We start from the raw sequence: 26,453 nt of genomic DNA on the forward strand, positions 1-26,453 counted from the left end.
TCATAAATGAACATGCAATTAGAAATGTAGCTATACTCCACTCTGTGTTAAGTTCTAATGACAGAGTTGTCCCTCTTTTTAGCCACTCAGACATAATAAGCCTTGCTTCATAGATGCCTGGAATCATCTGCCATAACCCCTTGAAAATTTGAATTCATTCTTTAAAATAATTAATGCATTAGTGTCATCCTGGTGTGGTACATAATTTAAAAATTTCTTCCTCATAAATAAAACAGCATTTTAGACCAGCTGCTCTATACACCAAAGAACCAGGGACTAAAAAGGCGTGAGAGAGCACAGAGCTTTGCTTTCCTCAGCCTCATCAAAGGATGTTGAAGCTTTCCTTATTCATCCCACTTCTCCCTGATGTCTGAACTACTCTCCTCCCATTCCTTGTCATGATGCACTTAGTGTGCAGTGTCGACAGTCTTATTTAACCTACCATAGTAAAAAGAATGCCACATCATTTGCCAATATAGTTAGGGAAGCCAAACTGGCCAACATGATAATTCTGTATACTTGAGTGATTGCTCTTTTGTATTTTATTCTATAATGTTGAGTTTGGCCCTATTAGAGGGAGAGTGTATGTTTTAACTGTATGCAAGTTATATAAAATCAAAGATTATTACTTGAGGCAGCAACCTTGATGGGACATATCTCTGGATCTTTACAGACTCACATAATAGACTGTGAGGAAATGGGCATGCTATCAGTTTATACCCCCAAAACTTCCCAAACCCACAAATACACCCACTGATTTAAAACACTGCATTTATGTCCCATCTTCCAGGATCAGATCCTCATTCTCAGGGTATTAGGAGAGGAATTTGGGAGTTTGTAATTGTGTAAGGATCTCAGTCTCCAAATGTAAAGGAAGAAAATAATCTGCAATGAATTTGGAAATATATATGAAATAAACATTGATAATATGAAACTGTTTTTTTTTTTTTTGATACCAGGGATTGAACTTGGGGCACTCAACCACTGAACCACATCCCCAGCCCTATTTTGTATTTTATTTAGAGATAAGGTCTGACTGAGCTGATTAGTGCCTCAAGGTTGCTGAGGCTGGCTTTGAACTCAAAATTCTCCTGCCTCAGCCTCTGGAGCTGCTGGGATTACAGGTGAGGGCCACCACACCTGGCCAACATAAAACTTTTATCTTTTAATGGGTTAACTTCTCTGAGTTACTCTCTTCCATATACATAATTTTTCTTATATTCTTATTAATATTCTGTCATAGTGATTCTTAACCTTTTGGGTAATGAGTGTTTTTAGAAACTAATGAAGGCAATGGTACCTCACTCCAGAAAATTGCTCCAATGCACATGCTTGTAAAAATATTCTATGAAATTGGGGGTGGGGGAGCAGTGGCTCATGGATTTCATCAGCTCCTACTGTCCTAAAGTAGTCACTGAATGTAAAGAACTGATTTATTATCTATGCACTAGTTCTGTACCATCCTTGAGAGAATGAAGAAAAGAGTCATACAAATCATTTTCATAGAGGAACTCTGATTGAAAAAGGAGTTACACAAAAGTAACAAAGAGAAATAAGTTTCCAGTATGTCTTTTTTCCCCTAATATTTTCACTTTGGAGTAAATCATGTTCATTTTCACCAAGATGACTATTTCCTCAGGCACCTTTGTGAATCATGCATTCTACCTATAGATAGTATTATCTACATTCAATTTTTAACATCAAGAATGATTGTTTAAATCCAATTGAAAAAAAGTCTGAAGTTTGAAAATCATGTATTTTTTACCTACTGAAGGCCCCTTTTTGCTTCCATACATCTTTATTTTCTTTCCTGACAGATGATATACCCTTTTATTCAAGTAATTAGTTAATGCACTGTAATTCGTAGTTTGAGAAGTCAACTGTATGTCTGACAGACTTTTTTTCTCTCTAGGGCTTCTCAGAAGCCACAGTACAGCAGTTTTTCCAATACCTCATCTTTCTTAATTGTCAGAATGGCCACCATCTTTGTTATTTCACAGGGAAGGCCATGAGGGGCCAGAGCAGCAGATTCTAGCTCATTCCCTTCTCATCGGCTCCCTTTGATGGTCTGTTCCTGGTAAGAAACCTGATATGTCCTCACCCCAGTCAGTCAGCACCAGGCTAAATCTGGGACCTAAGATTTGTGGCTGTGACGGGGTGAGGTTGCTTTTCTTTTACATAAGTGCATTAACCCAGGGTTAAAAGCACCATATATGATTGACAGTCAGAACAAGTGTCCTGGGGCACTTTGGAGCCTGTGGTGTGGCTGCTGTCCTCCTGGATGGGAGGCAGAAGCACATGGTGAAGAGGTGGTAACAACAGTATATTTAGATGTGAACTTGTCACTATGATCAGCAGGCCAAAACTTTTAAGATCAGCTTCCAGAAAAGAAATTTCTGTTCTCTGATGTCAACATATGTCAATTATCTGGCTTCCCTGTAGCTGAATGTTTCACTCTCTGGTCTTTTCCTGCTCTAGCCTGGTGGAAGAAGCCAGGCTGCAGCTGTCCCCCAGTAGCAGCCCCTGAGCATATCACTTATATTCTTGGTGAGGACTCAGAGCAATAGAAAAAAGGTCAGATGCTGTTTAAGAGGACCATGAAGTATATAACATGTATTACTGATATTGTCACCAAAATTAAGTTCCGCTTTCAAAGTGATGGTTCTCTTATCTGAAATACGGACTAAAAGGAAATGGCTAAGGAGCCAATTGATTTTGTTTTGGAGCCTCATCAATCAAACTGATCCTGTTGGTGCCTCAGAATTCTAATTTAAAGCAAGCCCAAAGCATATGGTCACGTTTGAAATTACCTTTTACTTTTACCCCATTCATTCATAATTTTCTCACTTTCATGTCTGCAGTCTCCTTTCCTCTTGGACTCAGATGATTTAACCTCTTTGCTAAGAGATCCATGCTGAGAGCTGTGCTCCTGCATCAGCCCCTCTCCCTGCCCACCTCCTTCTCTGCCCACCTCCTCAGCCCTTTCTTCTAGTGCCTTCTCTTCCTTCTCACCTCTTGTTTTAGGTTTTTATTTACTTCCTTCTTGGAATCCATGTAAGTTTCTTTATCCCCTTAGCTACTTCTGACCTCTGTGGTTATTTTGTGCGTAGTTATTTAATACATACTAAAAGATTGAGAACGACAGAATAAGTGTTACCATCCTCTCCCCTAAGCCTGAGAGGCAGGACGTCACCAATACAGTTTAAGTCCTGTGCCCAACTGTGTTCAGCACCTTCTCCCAGGATGGTTACACATCTCATACTGTTTCACATCTTGTTCTGAATGCCCTGGGCGGGAGGAAGATGCTCTTCCTGTATTCAGCCTGCTCAGTGGCATCTTCTTGGCTGCTGGGGCTAAGGTTGGGAGTGAAGCATAAGGAGCTGAGGAGAGAGGACCAGCCAGGGTGGGGGTGGGAAAGGAGCAAACCAGAGAGACTAGCTCTTTAACCACAGAACATGCTAAAGTGCTTATTTGAGAGTTCTGTCATTATTCTATTGATCATATCTGATCTCTTACATATTTAGGTAGGAAAATATTGTTCTGTATTCCATGAACTATTATTAATCTCCTTCTACATACCTGGAACTGTGCTTAATAGGAATTTCTTTATAGAATGCAGCTTCACCTCTGTCCCCATGTTTTTACTGCCTTTTTCTTTTGCACTGAGAAATTCCATTCTACTTTAAAATGCATTTTTATGTCAAGGATGATCTGTGTCATTCCATTTACGTGTTTTTGTTCCCAAATGAGGTAGTGTATTTTATATTCTCTGCTTCTTGGTATGTCTGACAGATTTCACATGCCTAAAAGAGCTTGGGTTGGTAGGATACAGACCTTAGCCAGACCCCAGCCAGGCCCCTTACTTGGCGAATTTATACAAGTTACTTAATTTCTTTGAGCTTTTTTTGAGCCTTGTTTTTTTAAAAAAATATGTAAAAGTGAGGATATTAACAGTACCATTTCCCAAAACCTTGTGAAATGAGATAATACATGTAAAGTGCTTACTGCGGGGTCTGGCATAGACCATGCAACATAGAACTAAATAAATGTTAGCTATGGTAACATAGCATTTAACATTAAATCATTATGTAATTTACTCCAAACATTTATTTTAGGATGGAATATGGGGTTTGTAGGCCATGTAACTTGTATTCATCTCAGAAAAGAGAGCCTAGAAGATGGGAGAAACAGGCTGAGTCCTAAGTACTTGATGGTGGCTCTTGGAGGAGGCGTCATTTATGAATTTCATTTACGACATTTCATGTTGCTGCGCAGGGGAGGTTGGAATCTCTACTTCCCAGAGACCTATTCTTTCTACTGGTTCACTCTTCATGGCATGTCATAAACAAACCTCCATTTGTGCAGAAAAAGCTGCCACCGTTCTGTTCGTCAAATCTATTGCCTGCCTGCTAGACAGAATGTGATTAAGTACATTGTTAATCTCCACAGGGCAGGTTAGAAGACTCTCTGTATACTCCTATGATCCTAGTAATAGCTAAAACCACAGAGTTCTTGAAATAAGCTGTGCAAATTGGTCAGAAAAAAAAAAAACAGGATGATTGAAGAGGGAAGTGATTTCCTCTGGCAGTGGTTACTACCTATTGATTTTTCCGTGAATCCTGGATTGAACAGCTTCAGTTCCCTGTCTAGAGGACAGGGGAAATGTCGTCTGCCTCTCTTATTTAACACACAAACAGAACTGAGGTCGTGTTGCATTTACACTTTGCTCAGCCTTTTTTTTTTCTTCAGGTAATTTTATTACTAAGGTTACAGCAGTGGTGCTGATGGTGACACCTACTTATGAGTAATTATTTTCCTTCCACCAAATCCTTTCACATTCTTTATCTCCATTCACCTTCATAAAACCTGGTGTTTATAGGTTTTAATTATATTTCTCATTCAGGGAAGTTTTGACTTTTTAAAAATAATTGTGTTTTTTTAATAAATGAAAATAAATGTACTTTTTCCATAAATGTGTTCTTTCTATACTAATTATGAAGAATCTGTGAAGAATTTAAAGTTCAAATGGCAGATGATGGCAAAATTGTTTCTGCGTATTTCCTTGCAATTTCTGTTAATTGATAAATATATGATTATAACATTGGAAATTTTATCAGAAAACAGTAATTTTTTAAAAAAATTCTTTAAAAATTAATATTTGTGAACTCTAAATAAAATTACAATGGTCTAATTATCAATACTTAAATATAGGAGGGTGAGACGTGAAAATATTCATAAATGACATTTACTATCATAGGGAATACCTTAACATGATATATCGAAGGTGAGTTTTGCAATTTAGACCAGAACATGTTAACATCTGGTTCAACTAATTTCTCTCATAAAGCTTTCAGCCTGTTCCACTCCATCTAACACAAGATTGTTCCTTTATATTGTTTTTGTGCATATTTTATATATACACATACAATCCCAAGCATTTACCATAATGTGAGCTTACAGGCATAATGGATTCTTCTTCACTGGCTGTGTAGGGTTGCTTTTCCATGTATGCTATTTTGGGGTGTGTGGGGCCATAGAGTTAGATCTTTTGCTTTCTAGCATTTATGGCTTCATTAACCTTTGACCAGCACTTCTTTTCTTTCAATATACTTTTGCCTTATTAAAGAGATATTTACCATGAATATTTTCTTCCCATTCTACTTCTTTCTTGCTATCTTGCATGCATGTGCATACACACACACACACACACACACACACACACACACACAATTCTGAAAGATACTTCCTTAGAGAGCTCTGAGTTGTGTCATGCAATGGAAAAAATATAAGACCCTTGAGGGAAAAGGGCTGTCTTTGAAATGAGAATCCCAGGTGAGCTCCCCTTCCTCTGTCTTATAACTGTCTTATCAGAATCATACTTAATACACATATCAAAGTACTCTGCCAAATTCATAAACATAAGATTGAATGCTCAGTGAACTTAGATGGGAAGAGCGATGTTACATGGTACATGCAGTTTTAATCTATTTTGGGTTTTGGACATTCAAAGCTAAAATTTCTGGCAAGTAGGTAAATAAGAAAATAAAGGAAAGTGAAACACAGCATAAATCATGGGGGAAATATGTTAGAGGAGGAGGATGTACAGGAGAAAATTATGAAAGTGAACTGGGCAGGATAATGAAGAGAAGAAGCTAATTGGAGATTATCTGAAGATAAAAAACTGGCAACAGTACCCTCTGGGGAAATTAACTGGCAGATGAGAGGCATGTTGCAGGAATACAATGACTAACCTTATCTTCTAAGAACAGTTATGGGAAGAGGACACTTCTTAACAGAAAAGATGAAGTGAGGTATCAGAGAGGGATTAAAGGAATGTGATAAGCACTAACCAGGGTAGATACCCTCCAATTTTTTTGGTGAAACCAAGTATGGATATAATGTGTTAGTGCCTCTTATTATCAAAAGGGCTAGGAGCTGTTGGGAGAGGGGATTATGGGTAGCCAAGAATCACTTCTGAAAAACTCTCAAAGTAAGGTTTTAAATTCAGACTCATTCCCCCCCCCATTATCTCTTCTTGCCACGAAGTTATTGGACTTGATTACTTGTGTCATATTCAGAAGCCCCCATGCTAAAGGTCAAATAAATTTTCATACTGGAAAACAAACCATGAAAAAACCTAGGTGTTTTTACGGTTTTATTAAAATGTTGAAATTATATTAATCACATTCTAATCCATCAAGTTAAGTATTAGTTTCCATCATAGCTTGAGAATGAGGATGCAGTGTAATTTCTAGTACTTGCAGGTGCTCGGTAAGTGTTGCACGTGCATGGACACTTACATACCAGATATATACTAGGCAAAACTCTCCTTTCACAGCCAGCATGGGGTCAGTCCAGAGCTGCTTTTGTGGGTCAGATTGTGGTGCTACAGACTTCAGGATGGAATGCCATCATTTGTCCCAGGTATTATGTTCTTCAGTAAAGCATTTGTCCAAGGATCCAGGCAGCCATTGGTTTCCCTGGAGACACTCATCTGCATGTATGATGGAGTGAGCTTGTCTATCTTCTCAAAATCTGCTTTAATAGTTTGTTCTTCATGGACACACAGACATCTTTGTTTAGTGAGAGAATCTCTACTTCAGAAATTGAAGTTAGCATGTTCTTTTGCACTGACCTTTAACTTGGAGAAGACCAAAGAGATGCACTTGGTGGCAGACACAACTCTCAAGGAATTAGATGGTCACAGCTTTCCTAGTTACCTAGAGGTCTTTCTTGTTCTGTGTATCACAGGTGCCGCTTTGGTAAACTCCACATCAAAGCAGAGGGGTTTTCTAAGGGCCAGAACTTTATTCCTCTGCTGAAATCAGTAGGATCCCTTTGGCCCAGTGTTAGTGATAGAAGCTTTTAATGTTAAAAGCCTAAAAGCATATGGCATTAAGAATTGTTGCCACTTTGCGTATATATTCTTGGATAGTCACTGCAGATTAAAGCTGCTATCATATTGGAAAGACAGGTAGCAACTGTCAGCCCATGGTGTTAAACAGGTAAGCACACAGTACTTTTGTTAAAGAAGGTTTTTGTTAAGAAAGAAAACAGAGGAGCCATCTGCCTAGTGGACAGAAATCTGGGGTGTTGAGTTCTGGACATTTGAGTTAAAAAGAAAATCTGTAGGAGATTAAGATATGAGTTCACAACTGAATTATTAGAATATTTACCTCAGTCACAAGAAAATTGTTTCTTTTCTTCTTAGAAATTATAACAAGATATTCCTGACTATTAAAGAATACTTAGAAGTACCAGCATCATCTGAAAAAATCGTGAAATATAAATTGTGTTGCAAATGCAAAGAACCATGAGGAATTCAGTCAATCACTGTTTAAGGGAAAACAGAAAATTTAGAAATAAATGGCCCGTGACAACAATAGCAACAGCTGAAGAGTGATGTTTCAATACTAGAAGTTTCTCTGATGAATGTGGTTTTATAAGGTTGTCAGTTAATTGCTGTGGGAAATGAATATCCTTGAGCTGAATTGGGAGGGAACTGTCATATGGCAGGACTTCTTTTGGTGGTTCGTAAAGGTAGGTCATTAGATAACAGAGCTGGCGAAATCCAGGAGAAACCTCCCTTGATTTTTTTTTGAAGGTTAAAATAATTTTTATTATTATTATTAGTTGTTCAAAACATTACAAAGCTCTTGACATATCATATTTCATACATTTGATTTCAAGTGGATTATGAACTCCTATTTTTACCCTGTATACAGATTGCAGAATCACATCGGTTATACATCCACTTTTTTACATACTGCCATACTAGTGTATGTTGTCTTCTGCTGCCCTTCCTATCCTCTACTATCCCCCCTCCCCTCCCCTCCCTTCCTATCTTCTCTCTCTACCCCTCCCTTGATTATTAATGGCAATAGTAACTAATGGGATGTGCAAACTGCTCTCAGTGACTGAAATTTCATTCCAGTTCCCTTTTGCCTTTACTGGCTTCATTCTGCTTCATTGGAGGAAGTTCCACGCCTTCAACTACATGGATATGGACATAAAATTCAAATCTTGTAAAGCATATTATAAAAGCTCAGGATTTTCCTTGGTTTATTAATCTGTCTAATTATGAAAGACTTTTGTATTATCATTTGTTGTTCAAGTAGTAAGAAATTGGATGTAAAATGAAAGGGAAAAAAAATCCTTCCATGCTTGCCTTCTGGCCAAAACATGTGGCCTGCTGCCATAGAAACCTCTCTGGTCTCAGAAATGATGACAAAGCATAGTTCCGATAAAGCAGGTTTCTTTGCCATATGCCTATGATTTAATCTTTTCTTCTTTTTTCCCCGTGAGGCAATTCTGCCTAGCATTGTCAACCATGTCAGCTTTACTAGAATGTCTCAAAACATCTGTAAAATACTGATTAAAATAGACACTGTGGTTCTATAAAAGAAACACATTGGCTTTCTGCTGTCTCTACCTGACTCCTGGAATTGCATTCCCAGCTTTATTTAAAGCCATTGTGGCACTCAGATCTCCTGTAGTTATATTTTTGCTGAATGGAGATGGATATCTTGATTACACTAGTGTAGAGGGATGGGCAGATGGCCCTGTTATGTCATGGAAGAGTCATTCTTCTAAGATGGAGAAAACAAATAAAATGATTCTGAAATGTTTGTGGGATCTCTCAAAGGAAAAGGAAACTTCATGGCAGAAATATAGCCATAGAGGGCTACTATAAAAAAAAAACAATTGAGGGTAAAAAAACCACATATGAGGAACTGGATGGAAGCCACAGAGCCCTGTCATCTCCTGTTTATGGGCACAAATTAGAATGTTGGGCAGCCACTTAACCAAGAAGCATTTATTATCTCTTTTTATCATGCCTCTTTCCTGCCTTGCCCATTTCTATTAGAGCAGGTCTGTGATTCCTTTTGATGTTTTAGGGAGTCATTAAATAATATTCCCATCCTCCCTCCCAAGTTTACAAGAACTGAGAAATGGCGTACAAAACTGAGATCAATGGAAAAAAAGAGAAGCATCAGCTGTTAAAGTCAGTTAGAGAAGTGACTGACTGGCCGAATGAGCTCCCTGGTACTTCTCCCTCCTTTAGATCCTTGTGATCCTGCCTCAGGCTGCCGCTCATAGAGGCAGAACAAGTTGGGGAAGTTACCCTCCTTGTCAACTGGCAGTCGCAGAGGAGAGGCCAGGAGGCTCGTGGTTAGGAAGCCTCAGTTTCTTCTCCCAAATTCTCCAAGCTGATGGTTCATAAATGTGATGGAGGGAGGGAGGAGGGGAAGCTGGAATGTTTTATATGCTACTTCAGTCTCCTGAGAAATGGAGCAGGTATTTCATTTCTCCTATGGGAATATGAAGAGTGGGGAATGTCCTTCTGCTATGCTTCTACAGCCCTCTGCTAAGACCCTGGACTATGTTGCTGTTTCCCACTAAGCCCATCTGCTTGGCAGGACAGTTCTTCTTATGCTTCTCCTCCATTTCTTCTTAACACAACCACTGCTGTTGGGATGCCAGACTCTTCACAGAGCACCCTTCAACAGTCTTTGCTTTTTCCTCTTCTAGTTTAAAGCCCATCCACCTGCGCAATCTGCTGTGGGTGAGATCTGATAATTTTCTTCTCTTCTGTGAATGCCTTCATATTTATTGTGTACCCTATTAAAAAGCACTATAAAATGGTTACCATTTTCTAAACCTCTACACTGAGATTATCCCCTTTTCCCTTACTGTTGTATGTGAAGCTATTTCACCACCTTGGTTAGATTTTTAAGATTGTTGTGGACAGAATCAGTTTCTTGCATACCTCTTCTGCACCCTTTCTCAGGGTTAATCGAATGCGGTGTTTATGTAAAAAGTGAATGTGTTTGAGCCTGCTTTTTCTAGAAAACAGAGCCTCTGGCAAAACTCAGATGAGTTGGTGCAATTCCAGAATAGCAGTTGTGAGGGAATGGGGTGGTGGGGTGAGGAGCAAGAAAAATACAAGGTAGTAAGTTACCAAGGCTGTCCATGGCTGCTTGAGAAAACACTGCTTGTTGCCCTACGACACACATTGTCTTGCAAACAGTTCTTTGAAACCTCTAGATCTCATAAAGGACTTTCACAAGAAGAAAAGGCAAGGTGTTTATCATCTAGTTCCTTCTGCCACTCATTGGGTTTTAAGTTCCATTTCCAGGTTGTGTTACTGAGCTGTTCCGACCAGCCTTTGGGGAAGCCAGATCCTATACTTCACAGCACGGTGGTCCATTGGAATCTAGAAGTGGTGGAGAACCCAGAGTCTCCATGATAATAGTCATGTTGGGCTAGAGTACCAGAGCTGTAGCAGCTCCCACCATAGTGGACATGACAGAGGCTGAGCTCTGCTGAGCCATCACCCCGCTGGGAGACTGATTTGACTTTATATTAAGCAAACAGCCAGAGGAACAGTGTGGGAAGGGAAAGACAAATCTAAGAAGACACATCCATTGGGTCCAATACTGCACCCAATAAATTGATATTGGCTGGATAATAAATATTTGATAAACCTTTATTGACTTCTGTTGGTTAATTGCCTCCTATTTTTCTATCTTATTGGTGTTATTAAGAGATACGAAGGGTGATCTGAAAGTCAAATCAGACTAAAACACATATCCATTGAGGGGTCAGAGTGAAGGGAGAACAAGAGTGTGTGAGATAGAGGTAATTTAATCGAGGAAGGGCTCCTGGAGGGGGTGAGGTTTGAAGTGTCTTTTGAAGGCTATGATGCCAAGAATTTGTAAGGAATGAATAGTTGTCTACGAAGTTCTCATGGAATCTTCAGGGTTTGAGCAAAATGCCAAGTTTGAGGATTAGACTGTATACATCTGTGATAGTGTAGCCTTATTGGTTTTTGTAGGAACAAATCTAGAAAGAACAATCTAGAAAATTGCTATTGATACTTTGGCAAAAATCCAAAGTTGTCTTTGATTTAAATTGAAAATTTAAAATGGATGGCATTCGACTGCAGCTGTAGCTCAGTGTTAAGAGTGCTTGCCTAACCTGAACAAGGCTCTCGATTTAATCCCCAGTATCGCAAAAATAATACAAATTTAAAATTAAAAAATGATGGCATGCAATGTTGGCAAAGAAGTGGAGAAACAGTTTTCCTATACATTCATAGAGTGCATAAATTATCAAAGTCTTTTTAGAAGTCAGTTGTATTTTTATTTATTTATTTTTTTTATGGGTACTAAAGATTGAACCCAAGGCCTTGAATGTTCTAGGAGAGTGCTTTACATGTGGTACTAAGGATCGAACCCAGGGCGAGTACTCTACCCCTGAGCCACAACCGTAGCCCGTCAATTGTATTTTTAATCAAAATTTGAAATGCAAAAAAATTGAGAAATTTTATTTTGGGAATCTAGGTATACAAAAATACATTTACATGGTTGTTCAGTACAGCTTTGTGTCTAATAATGAAAACAAGTTCAACTTAAATATCTATTCACAGTGGAGTGCATAATAAAATGAAGTACATCTGTGCTATATGACTTGCAAAAGATATAAGCCCATTTTAACAATCTTAAGAAAGGTTGTCACACTTTTAAAAAGACAACTTGTGAAATAGCTTATAGCATCAACCTAGTTTTATAATAAACAACAAAGAGCATAACTTAAAACAAATCTCAGTCTAAGGGTAAGGATATGAAATGACCTTTTTTTTTTTGTATTCTGTAAGCTACTGCATTTATTCACTTGTCTAAATTTAAGGGGGAAAAAAAACCTAAAAGTATCATTCTTTAAATAAGAACTAAAATTTATCTCCCAAAAAGTCCAGATGAAATTTTTATATCAGTACCAAAGCGGAGGGAAAAAAAAGGATAATTCCCAGGGTAGTCCTGTATCAGTGACATTTCACAGAACATTTAGGATGAGGAATTTTTTTTATGAATTTGAAAAAAAAAAGCCAACTGAACTAGTGGAAAGTTGGGAAAAGTATCAAACCTATAGTATAACTCAATTCATTGTGAAGAGAAAACTTTTTAAAATATAGTAATATTAAAAATGTGACCGAATTTTTATTTTATGTGCAGATTAACAAATGTGGACAATATGAAAGATTTTACACAATCAGTTGTCACAAGGATACATTGTAAACGAGGCATTTTCTTTGTTTACTTGACTTCAAATGCTGATCCCAAGTAGAATTAGTATACAAAAAGTCAGTTTCAAGGATTTAAACCATTTGATCCAGTTCAGGATCCCTCTCTCTGATGTCCCTTATAGGGGTTCAGGCACACAGCCCCTCCTTCAGCACTCCCTGTCATGGGAGACTCAGCCCCTCGGGAAGTGGCCCATTCTGTCCTTGGACAACTCTGCTTTTTACAAAGTTCTTAGATCTCTATTAAAGTAATATCTACCTCGGAGAAGAATTACCTCTAATACACATTAGAATGAGCTTTAAAAAATTGATCAAGGCCCAGTCTCCACCCCAGACCAATTAAGTACCTGGGAGTGAGACCCAAGCATCAGCCTGTTTCTGAGAAGGCCCCAGGGAGTTTCCTGTACAGTGAGGATAGTTAGCTATGTACTCCCGGAAACCCATCAGAATTTTGGAGAGCACTCTCATGTTTCACCTTCATTTCTTCTCTAAGAAAATAATCTCCTAATCTTTATAGGAAATGACTTATAATGTTTTTAAGGTCTGTGTGATGAGTATCAATTCATACTGAAATCACTATAACAGGACATTTCTTAATAAGAAATTTGGTGAAATATATTCAGAGTGGCTACAATTATTATTGTAAGGAAACAGCAAAATCTCATCAAGGGATGTGATGCTTAGTATGGCTTATATTTTTCTATCTGAGAGTCTCCTGTGTCAGGACTTTGTGTGCCTATTGGATTCTTTTGGCCCCACCTTGGTTTTTTTTAATGGTTTTGTAATGATTTAAAAACAAACTCAAGGCAGTAACAGAAATAAGTAAAAGGTGAGATACATACCTGGCTTGATTAAGATAAATCATTCATTCAAATATAGCCTTTCAAAAAGAAAATTATAATATGCAAAATATAACAACCTGTGCAAGATATAACATGGAAAATATAACAACCTATGTACAGTATTTTAACAACCTATGCATATTATTTTATGTATCAAGTTAAGGTAAAAATAGCCCGATGTTCACAGCTGTTATTGAGACTGGGTTTTGTTTTGCCTGAAAAAATTTTGTTAAAGTTGAAATTCTCACCAATGAAATAAATTTCTCACAGGCCACTAACAAGGTGTTGTTTGAAATACTAAAACAATGTGTGTGTGTGGCAGGGCAAGGCAGAAAAAACAAACCAAACAAAACCCCCAGGTTCCTGGGCCCCTTAGCTGAGATGAAGATGGGATTACTCATCCTTAGGCCTGGTGTCTAGAGATTGAGGTAACCCGATAAATGGCATCAAGAGCGAAAATGGAGTTGAAGAGTGACTCCCACACGGATCTAAAGTAACTCCTCATGGAGGCCAGCAGGGGTGTCAGATCAGATGGGGAGGCTTGGGGAGGAAGTGTCAGGAGGAGTCCCTGTTTTAGCACAAGAGTGGCTGTCACAGGCTGTTCATAGGAGAGAGCTATTCGACATACTGAGCTGGTTATTGAGAGTAAGTTGGCAGCTGACCTTCCTCTTTTTCCTATAAGGAATATAAAATATTTCAGCTTTATGTTACTCTTTATAGCTGAGGCAGTGATGGTGGCCAGTGGTCAGGAAATTATGTCTTTTTGCATTTTACATTTCTCTTAATACTCTGCACACACCACCTCTAAACTGCCTGGCCTCCATTCTCTGTCCGAAGAGGGTCTTGTTCTGTGGAGGCGGTCTGCATCTTCTAGCAGCCTTCTTGGCAGGCGTTGGGTATCTTGCTTCACTGCAGGCAGCTCTCTGAGCTGGCCATACTTTGCCTTCCCTAACTCCAGAGTGCTGCATCCGTCCCATTTCATCTTGCTATGCCTTGTGGAGATGGGGTTGGGGGGGGGGGCGGCAACAAGGAATTGAGAACGGTTATGGCTGTGACAGCCACAGTTCTGTCCCCTACAGTCATTTCAGTGACTTCAAGTAAAGTGTTTCCTCCTAAGTAAGGGTCGCTCCATCTCTTTTTCTTCTAATCCCTTTGAGAGAGGGCTCAGCTGGCTGAGGAATGAAACCTTATGCTTCATGGCCCCTTTCCAGCTGGGTGCAGTTCCAAACTATTCTCCATGCCAACACTAATTATGTTCAGGATTTCTTATTAATAACAGAGTAAAGACATGTGAGCTAATATTGAATATTAATTTTCTCTAATAAGAAAGCTTGGCTATTTTATTATGGATGTGAAGCTGTCTTGGTGTTGGTCTACGAAGACTCTGGCATGCAGCCTCACCTGTCAGGAGGTGAGGTGCCCTCTGGCAGGAAGCTTCCAATTTTCTGGGACAGCGTTTCCCACATTCTTGCTAAAAAGCTTCTGCCCAGCTCAGTGGCTTGACAAATAAAGCAAAACCTCCTGGATTTAAATGGCACTCCTAGAGAATCTGTGATCATTCAATGGGGCCATAATAGTTTTATTTTTATATTATCTTTGTAAGTTTTCCTAGATGAATCAATATTTAAACTTCTGTGAATTTAATTTAAACTCAAGGGAATTGGGCTCTTAAAAAGTGTCAGTTCCATACATATGCATAGTCTCTGTGCTGCCTAGCATACTACATAGTACACGATAGGCTTCTACAAGTTTTATTAATAAATTATTAGGAATGACTAAAGTAAGCTTATAAATACATTGATGGAGTAGGATTTTTTTTAAAAAAATGCTCTTATTTTTACTTTAAAATGATAAAATAAAAAATATTCCCTTGTCAATTTCACATCATTCCATTAATTTATCCATTTAAGTTTGAGAAGAATCATTGTCTATTAAATCAGTAGTTTATGACTTCCTATTAAAAAAACTACCTGGGGAGCTCCACCCAAGACTGATGAAAGAACTGCTGTTGTGGGTTTTGGACATCTGGAGATTTTATTTTTTAACAGCTTTATTGAAGTATAATTAACATACAACAAGCTGTACATACTTAAAAGACAATTTGGTGAGTTTTAACATATGTAAACACCTGTGAAGCCATCACCACAATCAAGACAGTGAACATCATCTGTGGTTTTAGAACCGGCTCAGGTGATTCCTAAGCCCAGGGGGACTGAGAACCACAGAAACAGAGCCTCAAAATCATGAGCTGGTTAAGTGTATGACTTGTAGCTGTTCTTCCCATGCAGATGGTCAGACTTGTCAAACTCCAGAAGTGCAGCAAATGGTGAGAGCAAGGTTGTCTCCAGGCAAGGAGGACCAAGTGGGCACTGGTGCTGGCCCTTCTCTGTGCAGACTGAAGTCCTCTCCATTCTATTGGCCACCAACTCAGATGAGTGAAATGATACTTTAGAGTAGAATAATACTCCACATATCAATTATGTAACAATTTTACTGGCTGGTTTTCAGTCAGTGCTACTAAAATAGTGTATCTTTAGAAAATGACATTTAAAAAGTCAGCTGGTAGGATAAATGTTAATGTTCAATATTAGGACATTGATTAAATACATGCAATTTCTTTATATGGTGGAATATTTTACAGATACTAAAACTGATTTTATGATAGTTAACGAGGGAATTTTTCATTGTGTATTGTTAAGTAAAAAAAAAAAATCAGGTTGTTAAATCAGAATGTGCTGAAGGATACCACTTCTATTTTTTTGGGGAAAAGGTATAAAGATAACATTAAAAATCTTTATTAAAAGAAGTTTAAGCGGGAGGTAATGGTGCACACCTGTAATCTCAGTGACTTGGAAGGCTGAAGCAGAAGGATATCAAGTTAGAAGATAGCTTCAGCAACTTAACAAGACCTTGTCTTAAAGTTTCAAAGTAGTAAAAAGAAGAAAGGATTGGGGATATAACTCAGTGGTAAAGCACCTTTGGGTTCATGCCCCACTACCAATAAATAAATAAATAGATTAATTAATTAATTTAAAATAAGTGTACAGACACATTCACATGGGCAAAATAAAAAATGTGGAAAACACACACAAAAACATTAACAATTATTATTTTCAGTGGTGGAAGAAAATGCTTTTAATTAAAAAATTTCTGTATGTTTCTTATTTGAAAGACAAAAATACCTCTTTAATCAGAAATAAATGTTATTAAAAACTGCAAAATTCCCCAAGTAAAAATAAGATCTTGTCTAAATCAAGCCAATCAAAATGATGCAAGAATATAAAAATCATTAGCATTCTAGCTTCAGACTAGTGTGCATTACCCAGTAGTCTTTCATTAAATGTTTCTTGAGCGATTTGAATAAATGACTGGAGCTAAGCAAAATAAACAAACCCCTGCTCAACTTGGAACTAGTTCAGTTGATTTTTTTTTCTTCAGCGTCGTCAAAGTAAATTTGTTGTGTTTATTCTATTAAACTCAAGTTTGAGGTTGCAAGACATTTGTATTACTGTTGAAGTGTGTTGGCATTTCATTTCATTTTGACTGACTCCAACTGTTTTTTTGGTAAGAAGACTGGGCAATATGCAAATAAGCAGGTTTCTGCATATGGACTGTTGTATTAGTTCTTGCCCATTCCAGAAAGCCTGCAATCTGATCAGTGTTCTCTCCAACAGGGGAGAAGACATGAAATGAGTCCATGCATCCCTTATCATGTTGAAGTAGCTTATTTTTTTATGATGTGCATGACAGCACAGTAGGAACTCCCTAAATCTCTGTGTGTGTCCCTTATTCCCAGCCCTGTACACTTGGCTCTGTTCTCTACTTTTGCCAACTTGATACCTCATTCTTTCTGTTTCTCCTTATTGTGTCTGTCTTCTCAGCCTACAAATGTGTTTAGATCTCCTTTGGCCTAAAATCACTTTTCATCTCTGCTGCTCCCTAGAGTTACCATTCTATTTCTCCCCTTTTTTCAGCTGCCAGTAACTCCCTGAGGCTGTCAGCATGTACTTCCTGATTCTGTTCTTCTCTGAACTACCCAAGCACTGTATTTGAGTTAGTCACATCTTTACCTCTTTCCCCCAAAGCTAGGCTAGAACTATTCCTGTTTTTGACATTTCTCCTTGTGCCTCTGGATTCCTAGGAACATAGCAGTCCCTACAGGCACTTATTCATGAGACCCGAGAGCATCTCTTAATTCAAGAATATGGAAAGGTTTGTACAGAGTCTTGGATTTGTCCTGGAACACATTTCCATTGAGTGTGCTGTGTTTTTTTTTTTTTTTTTTTTTTTTTTTTGCATATACTTTGCATCTAAAGTTAGCAGCCTTTCCAGTCTTAACCAAAGTTTTCTCTTTCATCTAGTGACTTTACCTCCTTGCAAAGTTTTTGTTTTTGTGTTTTCTTGTTGAATTGCTTCAGTAGAATTATATAAGGCCAAACCCCAGCGAGGGGTCAAATAGACCTGGTTCAAATGCAGTCTGTTACATGGATAAGTTCTTACTTTGGGATGTGTTACTAGACTGGTTTGTGTCCACATATAAAATCATTGTACTGAGGTGCATACAGGCAAACAAAAACTATTAAAACTCTACAAAACAAAATAAAATCATCATCATAATATCCATTTTGTGGCATTTATTATGAGGATTTAAAGAATTATCATTCGGGGAGCACTTAGCACTGTGTTTGGACTGTGAGGGTTGCTTACTGCTGGAGCACTTCCTTTCTCCCTGACTCCCTTCTCCTGACATGCCCAGAGACTCCAAGCAAGGAAGCTGACTGACGTGTGAGTGCCCAAGCAGTCTGTGAATTTGTGCAACGCAAATTGGTGTCCAGCAAACTGCCAAAGCACTGCACTTCATGAGCCTCTGGGGCATTCCCTTTCAAATCATAACCTACAAATGCAAGACCATGCCAACCAGTGTGATCTGTCCAGAGATTTTAAAATAACAGAAAATATATGTAGCAAGTGTTAAAGCAGCAGATGGTATTCATATGCTGCAAACTCTCTCTGCTGCCAAGTCACCCACACATCCATAGCCATAGCAGAGGGGAAAGGGAAAAACTGCATTTCCTTCTTTTCTTGGAATTGCCATCTTTTCTCATCTCTGTTGCCAATGTCTTCTCACAGGATTTACAAGAGAAGAAAAGTCTCACTGTTCTGGAAATGCCAGAGAACGTTCCAAAACTTGCTTAGCCTTCTTCCTAGCAACAGATCCAGCAACTTCCTCTACATTTCTTCTGGGTGGCATAGATCTCATGGGGTTTATCACTTTCTGCCTCTACTAGTCATACAACCTTGGGCCATTAGTCCAATTTCTGTGCTTCAGTTTTCTTGTCTATTAGATGGGGATAATAAAACTACCTACTTCATAAAGTTGTTAGGAGGATCAAAGACATGCTATTTGGATACAACAGTACAGGAATGGAGTAAGCACTCAATATGTTGCTATGGAGTCATTGTACCTGCATAAGCAATGGATGAACTTAAGAATTAGTGTAAGTAATGTAGACTAAGAATCAACAAAACATCTGGAGTCCTGACTTACTTCCTGCCACTTACTGGCTATGACAAGTCATTGAGAATTTACTGAAACTTATTTTTCAGTATAAAATGGAATTAACTCTGTGAAAAATAAATTTCAAAATGCCACAGAACACAAAGGTATTATTATCTTTTATTTCTGTTTTTTTTTTTTTGATCAGAAGTTGCTGATTCTTAGTTGACTTTGCACTTCATATTGCTTGCAGCACCTTACCCTTAGTGGGTGTGCAACAGCAATTGTTTAATGAACAGTTTGATAATTCAACATAAGTAAGAAAAAGAAGCAAACCAAGGGGGCGTCTGCATGGTCAACAGAGAAGCCATGAAATCCATGAATAAACTTATTTTCTTGTGTACTTTCCTTATAGACTGGCCTATGAGGCCTTCTTGAAGCTTTTCGGTTTTACTTTGCCATACAATCAGCCATGGGAGGATGAAGAGTTTCCAGTTAGAGCAATGAGGATAGGTTGGGTTTCTCTGGGAAGAGACACTGACCACCTGAGAATGTGCAGCTTGACAACCTGACAGTAATGATAGAGACAGAAAAACTAAGAAAAGCAGACATAAGAACTTAAAAAGTCCTTCAGTATAGGTCTTTTTACCGTAATGAGAGATTCCATGAGACTTACTAAAAGCTAAATTAGACAAGCAGTTGAGCTCTTTTTTGGAAAACAATTTCACTTTGGCAGGGCTATACCAGATGACCTAAAATGACAGATTATAATAATTTTCATGATTGCCTCAGGGAAGGTTGAAGCGAACTTGGCTCTGCTTTTGCAATATGTTTCTCAAACATAACTTCTTGGTCTGCTGCACAGGTAATTACTGTGACTACAAAGTTCATGTTGCCAATTATCTCAACTATGGTCTCATTTTCTCTATTGCCACTAAAGCCTGATTTTTTTTTTTTGGTTTTGCAGTCTTTAACCAGCCTGTGTTGAAACCTTTATCAATTGAATTGTTCAGTCATGCCAGTTTATATAGCTTTTTGTATCATCAGGATGATTTACAATTAATTTGGAATATTGGTAATTATTAATTTTCAGTAACAACCAAGACACTAAAATGTTTATTTTTATTTATTAACACTTTGGTTTTCATCACTTTTATACCACTAGCATGAATGTTATTCTAGATGTTGTGCTTGTTTGATTTTTTAGATGATGTGGACATAACAAATATTTTGTAAGGGCAGAATTGAGAAATTAAAATTTTTTGGCAGATTGCAATAATAGACCCCAAAACTAAGAAGGTGAAATATTAGTGGGGTGAAATAAAGTCTTCACTTGATTCTAACCTATAACGAGATAAGGGAAATTTTAATCATCAGGGAGATGTATGTGGGATACCCTCAGGACTTACCACACAGTTCCCTTGTTTGGATCTGAAAAGTAGAAAGTTGTCAGGATCCAAGGTAACCTCAGAGACTGACTATTCCCATCATGGTCTCTCTTCTTAATTTTCTGATTATCTCTGCCTTTTCAGTAGATCCTCCCATGACTCCCAATATCCTATCCAAATCCCTCCAAAGCTAGTTTGATTGACTTGGCATATGGGTCCTCCACCAGCCTCCAAAGTGCTAACTCCTGACCCAATCATTGGCCTCCTCTGCTAAAACACAGCTTGTCCCTGTGTTTCTGAATTGTGTGCTATGGTTGGGGACATTTGCATTAAATGCAAATCTGGATGTGTCTTCTTGGGCCAGAATTGGAATCAGTGACAGGTACAAGAATTCCCTAAACACAGAGTGGGCATTAGGCAGATAGATGGTTGGATTCAGTGACCTTCCAGGCTCCTTCCACCTCTGCAAATTGAATTTTAATTTTTATCATTATTGTTGCATTTCTTCCCAGAGGTGTCTAATGAAAGCCATATTTTTACATTATTATTCTTTTACATTATTCTTAAAATGAGCCATGAAGATAATTCTGACTCAGTGTAATTAGGATATGCCTAAGATGTCAGAAACAGTAATGCTTTTGCATTAGCTTCTTAAATAAAATGTATTTCAAATGTGAAATATTTGTAAATTAGATCTTATTACAGTCAATAACAATGCTATTTAAAGAAAAGAAATAACTTCCATAATGTGAATGTAATGGAGCAGCAAACTGCAACATGAATACTTCTTTAAGATGATTGAAGAGGAGTGTGTGCATGTTTGGAAATTTTTTCCCATATTGTAAATGATGTTCCAGAGATTTCAGTTACTCATTTAAACTCAAATGTCAGATAGACTGAGTCATTTAGAGCAGATTTCAGTAAGGACTCTTTTGATAGTTGTCTGAGAATAAAGTTCTCCAATACAGTATAATTAAATCTCCACATTGAACCTCTGCTAATTTGGAAGTGCATATGTAATGGAGAATAAAAATCATTCCATAAAACGTTAACCTTCTGTCAAGTAACAGAAATTATTTGCTCTGACGAAATCTTAAAGCACCAGGGAGAACTAAGATGCTTCCATTTTCACTTTTCAACTTAAGAATATGTTGACATAATAAAGACAAATAGGCAGCAGGGCAGAGTGGCCTTGCTTCCAGCCTGCCTGGCAATGGTGTTGCCATAAGGCAGTGGCCTGGTCAGGGGATACTGGCTTTCTTATAATTCTAGAGTGACCATTTTTGAGACAAAAGTAATCTCATTTGGCCTCAGTTTCATAATTTATAAAAGGCAGATGACAATACTTATGCCTCAGAGTTCTTTCAAGGATATTCCTGACACACCATTTAGCTCATATAAAATGTTCAATAACTTAGCTTCTAGGATTATTTTTACTCCAACTCCAGTATGATACAAGTATATTGAGAGTGCATTAAGGAATTGGTAGGCATTCATTGCAGCCTGGTACTTACATCCTTAAGGGATGGACTGCATCTGCAGTCCCTGGACAGTGGCATGGCTCTGTCTTCTGCTCTTACCAATCCCAGCCTGGAACAGAGTTGTGTCTGGCCCCAGCTTACCATCTGGCTTTGTTCTCCCCAGACTGGACTCCATCCTGGTGTGACTATTTAATTTGGATATGTCAATATCCCTCTTCACCCTCAGTTCCTGCCTCTTAAAACTTGGGAATCAATTTTATAAATCTTTAAACTTTTGGACACTATTAATTTAAAGGTATCTATTTTACAACAAATGAGCTATCAGGTACTAAAATGTAGAAAAGACAGAGGTTATAGAGGTCATCAAAGAACATTTTCTCTGACTTTCTTTTGAAAAACTACTGATGCTCAGATGCCATCCTACCCTCAGGGACTTATTTGGCCTGGATGAAGCCCCGAAGTGGATGTTTCTTAAAAGCTCTCCTGGGGATGCTAATGCACAGGCAAGGTTGGGAGCATTTAGCAGGCCCAAGGTCATACTGTCAGTGGAGGGGCAGGTCTAGAACTCTCAGCTTCTGCTCTCCTTACTGCAACTTAATCTTAAATTCCGGTGTAGCAGAAGCTTTCTGAACAATCCTCTCTGTGAATTTTACCCTTTCTCATAAAAGTGAGGTATTAAATAAACACTCTATTCAAGCACTTCTGTTTGTTGGCTTCCATTTAATTAAGGTTTCATTCTGCAAAGTTCTACCTTCACCTTGTGCTTTTTTCTTCTTCTTCTTACAATTGTGTGTTCAGCAACTCCTTTATTCCCAGATGCCTTCTTTTCTCACCGCCTTCAAAGCCACCTCTAAAATGTAATTGCATTGCTGAGTTCCTCTCTGACATCGTCAACCTTGATCAAATACTAAGTTCTTCATTGTTTGTTCTTTTCAGCCTGTATTAAATTCTTCCCAGACGCAGCCTGTGTGTTGATGTGATTGTAAAACACGCTGTATTCCCATGAAGTAAAGTATCAGAGTCGAATAAGATCAGTGCCTTTTCTCTCTCTCTCTCTCTCTCTCTCTCTCTCTCTCTCTCTCTCTCTCTTTCTTTTGTGCACATAGTTGTTTCCTGCTATTTAGGGGTAATTCAGACTTCTCTCCCTCTCTGAAATGTAACTGGAAATATGTTACCATTTTTCATTACCTTTTGCCCTTGAATCACTTAAAGTGTCTTAAGATATACAGATGTTCTTAAGTACAATAATGCTTGGTTAAATTAATTGTGAATTTCATTTGTATTAAGTTCCCCTTGTTGGTTTTAGTAGAATAGCAAAATGAAATTTCAGCTTAAGAGAATTAACCAAACAAAACCAATTTACATTGTTGTGTGTGTGTTTCCTTTTTAGGAATCTTTGTGATATTCTTCCTTGGCACTCTTTACCCCTATTTGCTGAAGCTGCTCTCAGCTCTTGGCATCATCCTGGGAACAGAACGGCTTCGGAAAACGGGGAAACTTCTGGGAGGCTCTTGGCCCAGTGGATCCTCTGAAGGTAAGAGGGGACTCGTTCTCTCTTTGGTTTTAGAAGTCTGAATCAGCTGTCTATTTTCCAAAGTTCACTTCCTTAAAGAGTGAGTAGAGAAACAAGTTGTTGAAAATTCTCTATAAACAATTGATAATTTTCCTTTTGAGAAAAATATAGTAGTTATGAAGAAAGTCAATCAATTTGAAGTGGAGCTTTGACTTAGAAAGAATTATATTTGAGAACACACACATATGCAATGCACAAACACATCCCTTTAAAAATATCAATAATATTTCTCTCTTCCAAGAAAATCCTTATGTACTTATAGACTATATCAGCATATCTGCCTTACCCTGACTTCTAATATGGCTTTAAGGATCAAATAACATAATTTAAATCAAATAACTTTATAAACCATGGGGAATTATTTGCATAAGTATGAAAAACAATTGCTATTATTCCCAAACATGTATAATCCTCCTAAATACTCTTCTATCCTCTAATTTATTTTCCCCCATAGATTATTTTCAGTTCAGTTTGGTAAACTTTGCTAGGCTTCTAGGAAGAAAAGGTGGCAAGTCCTTGCCTTCAAGTGGTAGCTGTCAAATGTAGGGGACAAATCTATCAATAGAAGTGACCGACTCCAGTATGACACAAGGATATTGAGAATGCATTAAGGAGTGGGTAAGGCATCCAATGCAACCTCGTGCAGGAGGATAGCATATTAAAGCAGCCTTCCTGGAAAATATGGGCCCTGAAATGGCTCTTGAAAAATGAACAGAAATTAGCCAGGTAAAGATCAGGAGGAGAGCACTGCAGGCAGGAGCAGTGGGATAAGGATGTGAAATCCACAATCAGAGCAATAAGTTGTGCAGAGTTGCTGAATCATAAGGTGTGGTGTGAGTGTGTGTTAGCTGGGGGTAGGAAACCCTGAAGCATTGAGGGGCATTAGGCTGGGAGTCCTGTGCATTTTAGGCACATTTACTCTGGAATGAGCACAGAGAATGAAGTGGAGGTGAGCATGATTGAAAGAGGGAGAGATTTGTTTTGTAATCATCAGGAGAATAGTAGGAGGGCTAGAATTTGGGTAGAGGAAGTAAGGAACATGGAGGGTGGGGGTGGGGGATGAATGAGCTAGAATACCCTGATTTGGGGATTGTGTGATTCTTGGGTTCTGACTTAGGTGACTGAGAGCATGATGATGTCATAGAGGGATTCCGAAGGGAAGCAGACTTATTCTTGGAGAAGGAAGGACTTTGGGGTATATAGTGGACATCTGGGTAGAAATGTCCATTAAGCAGTTGTATCAGGCAGAGGGAAGGGGAGAAATTAGGTCTAGAATATATTGACTTACTAGTTTGAAGGTGATAACTATAAATCCTTTTAAAAATGTAAATTTGATTTTGTACTTAAGCCTTCAGTATTACTCATTCCTACACTTGAGACACAACTCATTACATTATTAGTTTCTAGTTTAACGTTATTTGTTACCTGGGAACCTAAAGTCCCTAACTTCTGGGGAGGCTGGGGTGGGAAGATCACTCCCACCTCATGGTGAGCCCATGATTTCAAGATCAGCCTGGGCAACATAGGGAGATCCTTTCTCAAAAATAAACAGACAAATGAACAAACAAAAAACTCTAATATTAACCATTTCATTTGTACATGTAGTTTCTCGTCTTATTTTCTTGGCATAGTGAATTAGGATGTTTCCTAGGGACAAATATGGTGACTTTTTAAAGCAGTATTTTAAAACCAATGTAAACCCTAAAATTTAGGAGAGTTAGAAGTCAGTGCCAAAGTATGAAACTATAATTTCATAATAGCTACAGAAATTCGTTAGGGAAAGTGCTTTTCTTTTCAAAGTATAGTTCTTTTTCTGTATTAATCATGGTTTCTTTTCAGTTCCTCAGTTCCATTGCCCTACCCAGTATTTAAACATTGCTTATGGGAGACTGAGCAGGGTCTTTCTTGCATTCTTCAGTGGGCGATGTCAGCCCCCCACCCCAGGGTGTTCCCAGTGGGCCACCCTGACACATGGTGAGCGGGTCTGTTGCAACAGAGGCTGTACTGTTTGAGAGCAAATCCACCCAAGTTAGACTTTTTAAATTCATTACTCAGAGCTGTCTTGGAGGGAATGTCATGGGTAAAAATCTTAAATTCATACAACACAATAGCATGACTCTGAGTGAATTTTATTTGATTATTATGGTCCTAATTGGCAAATTGACTTTTTTTTCCTGAAGATTTTCTGGAAAATTACAAAATCTTCCTGTTTTACACTTTTTAGTCCATTTTATTACCATCCTTCCAGGAAATTTAAAGATGAGCTAATCTATCACTTTCATTTTCATTCATGAGAAAATTAATTGGAAGCCAAATTAAATCTAATACTGAAAGCTGGAACCAGAGCCCTGGTCTCTTGAAGCCTGCTCTGGCCTTTCCACTGCATCATTTTTTCCTCTCATCCCAAATATTTTTTGAACTGTGGAGTCATCTCTGTGTGTTAAAATAGGGAGTTGAATTAATTAAATCAGTTCTCACTGGTGATAGTTGCTTTGGTTAGTCACACTAGATTAAACAAACAGATTTTTCTTTAATACTTGAGGCTCCAATTAATGTTTTATTATTTTCAAACATTAAAAAAGCATGGATTTTGGTTTTGGTACTCTTTATTTCTCTATAGTAGTCCTAACACTAAAATGAAGGATTAGAATCAAACCACCTATGTTTAAATCCCAGTTTTTTTTTTAAAAAAAGCACTCATCAATGATTTTAAAACCACCACTTTTAAGCAGAAGATATTTCTGATTCAGTCAATTGTGCTGCATTCTGTTATGAATTTTATGTACAGAAAATGAATATGTGGAAATGCTGAGTTGGTGTAACTTAGAATGATGGCATATGCATGCAAGTTGTAGGTGGTCTTGAAGACAATGAATTGTTCTTGAAATTCACAGAATGGTCAGTCTCTGCTGTGAAACCAGTGGGCTGTAAGTCATTGGAGTGCGTGTCCAAAACATGATTCACTCATCCCGAAAGCTACCAGGAACAAAAGGAGCTTCCACTCATGTGCAGGGAACAAGGAATATTTCTCCTTGTTTGACTCTTTCTCTTTGCATTTTTCTTTCTTTGTTTTTCTCTCTTTGTTTTTC

The 26,453-nt window shown here is 38.1% G+C and overlaps 1 protein-coding gene across 43 annotated transcripts in view; it reads left to right on the forward strand.

Moving 5' to 3' along the window:
• Positions 1-26,453, forward strand: part of Nrcam (neuronal cell adhesion molecule) — a 265,722-nt gene that overhangs the window by 33,140 nt on the left and 206,129 nt on the right. For all 43 annotated transcript variants that reach the window (XM_078040073.1, XM_078040082.1, XM_078040075.1 and 40 more), the window contains exon 2: positions 23,182-23,325. The gene's annotated coding sequence lies outside the window, so the exon portion shown is untranslated. The remainder of the gene's footprint in view (positions 1-23,181; positions 23,326-26,453) is intronic.

This window comes from Ictidomys tridecemlineatus, chromosome 2, assembly GCF_052094955.1.
Source record: "Ictidomys tridecemlineatus isolate mIctTri1 chromosome 2, mIctTri1.hap1, whole genome shotgun sequence".
NCBI lineage: Eukaryota > Metazoa > Chordata > Mammalia > Rodentia > Sciuridae > Ictidomys > Ictidomys tridecemlineatus.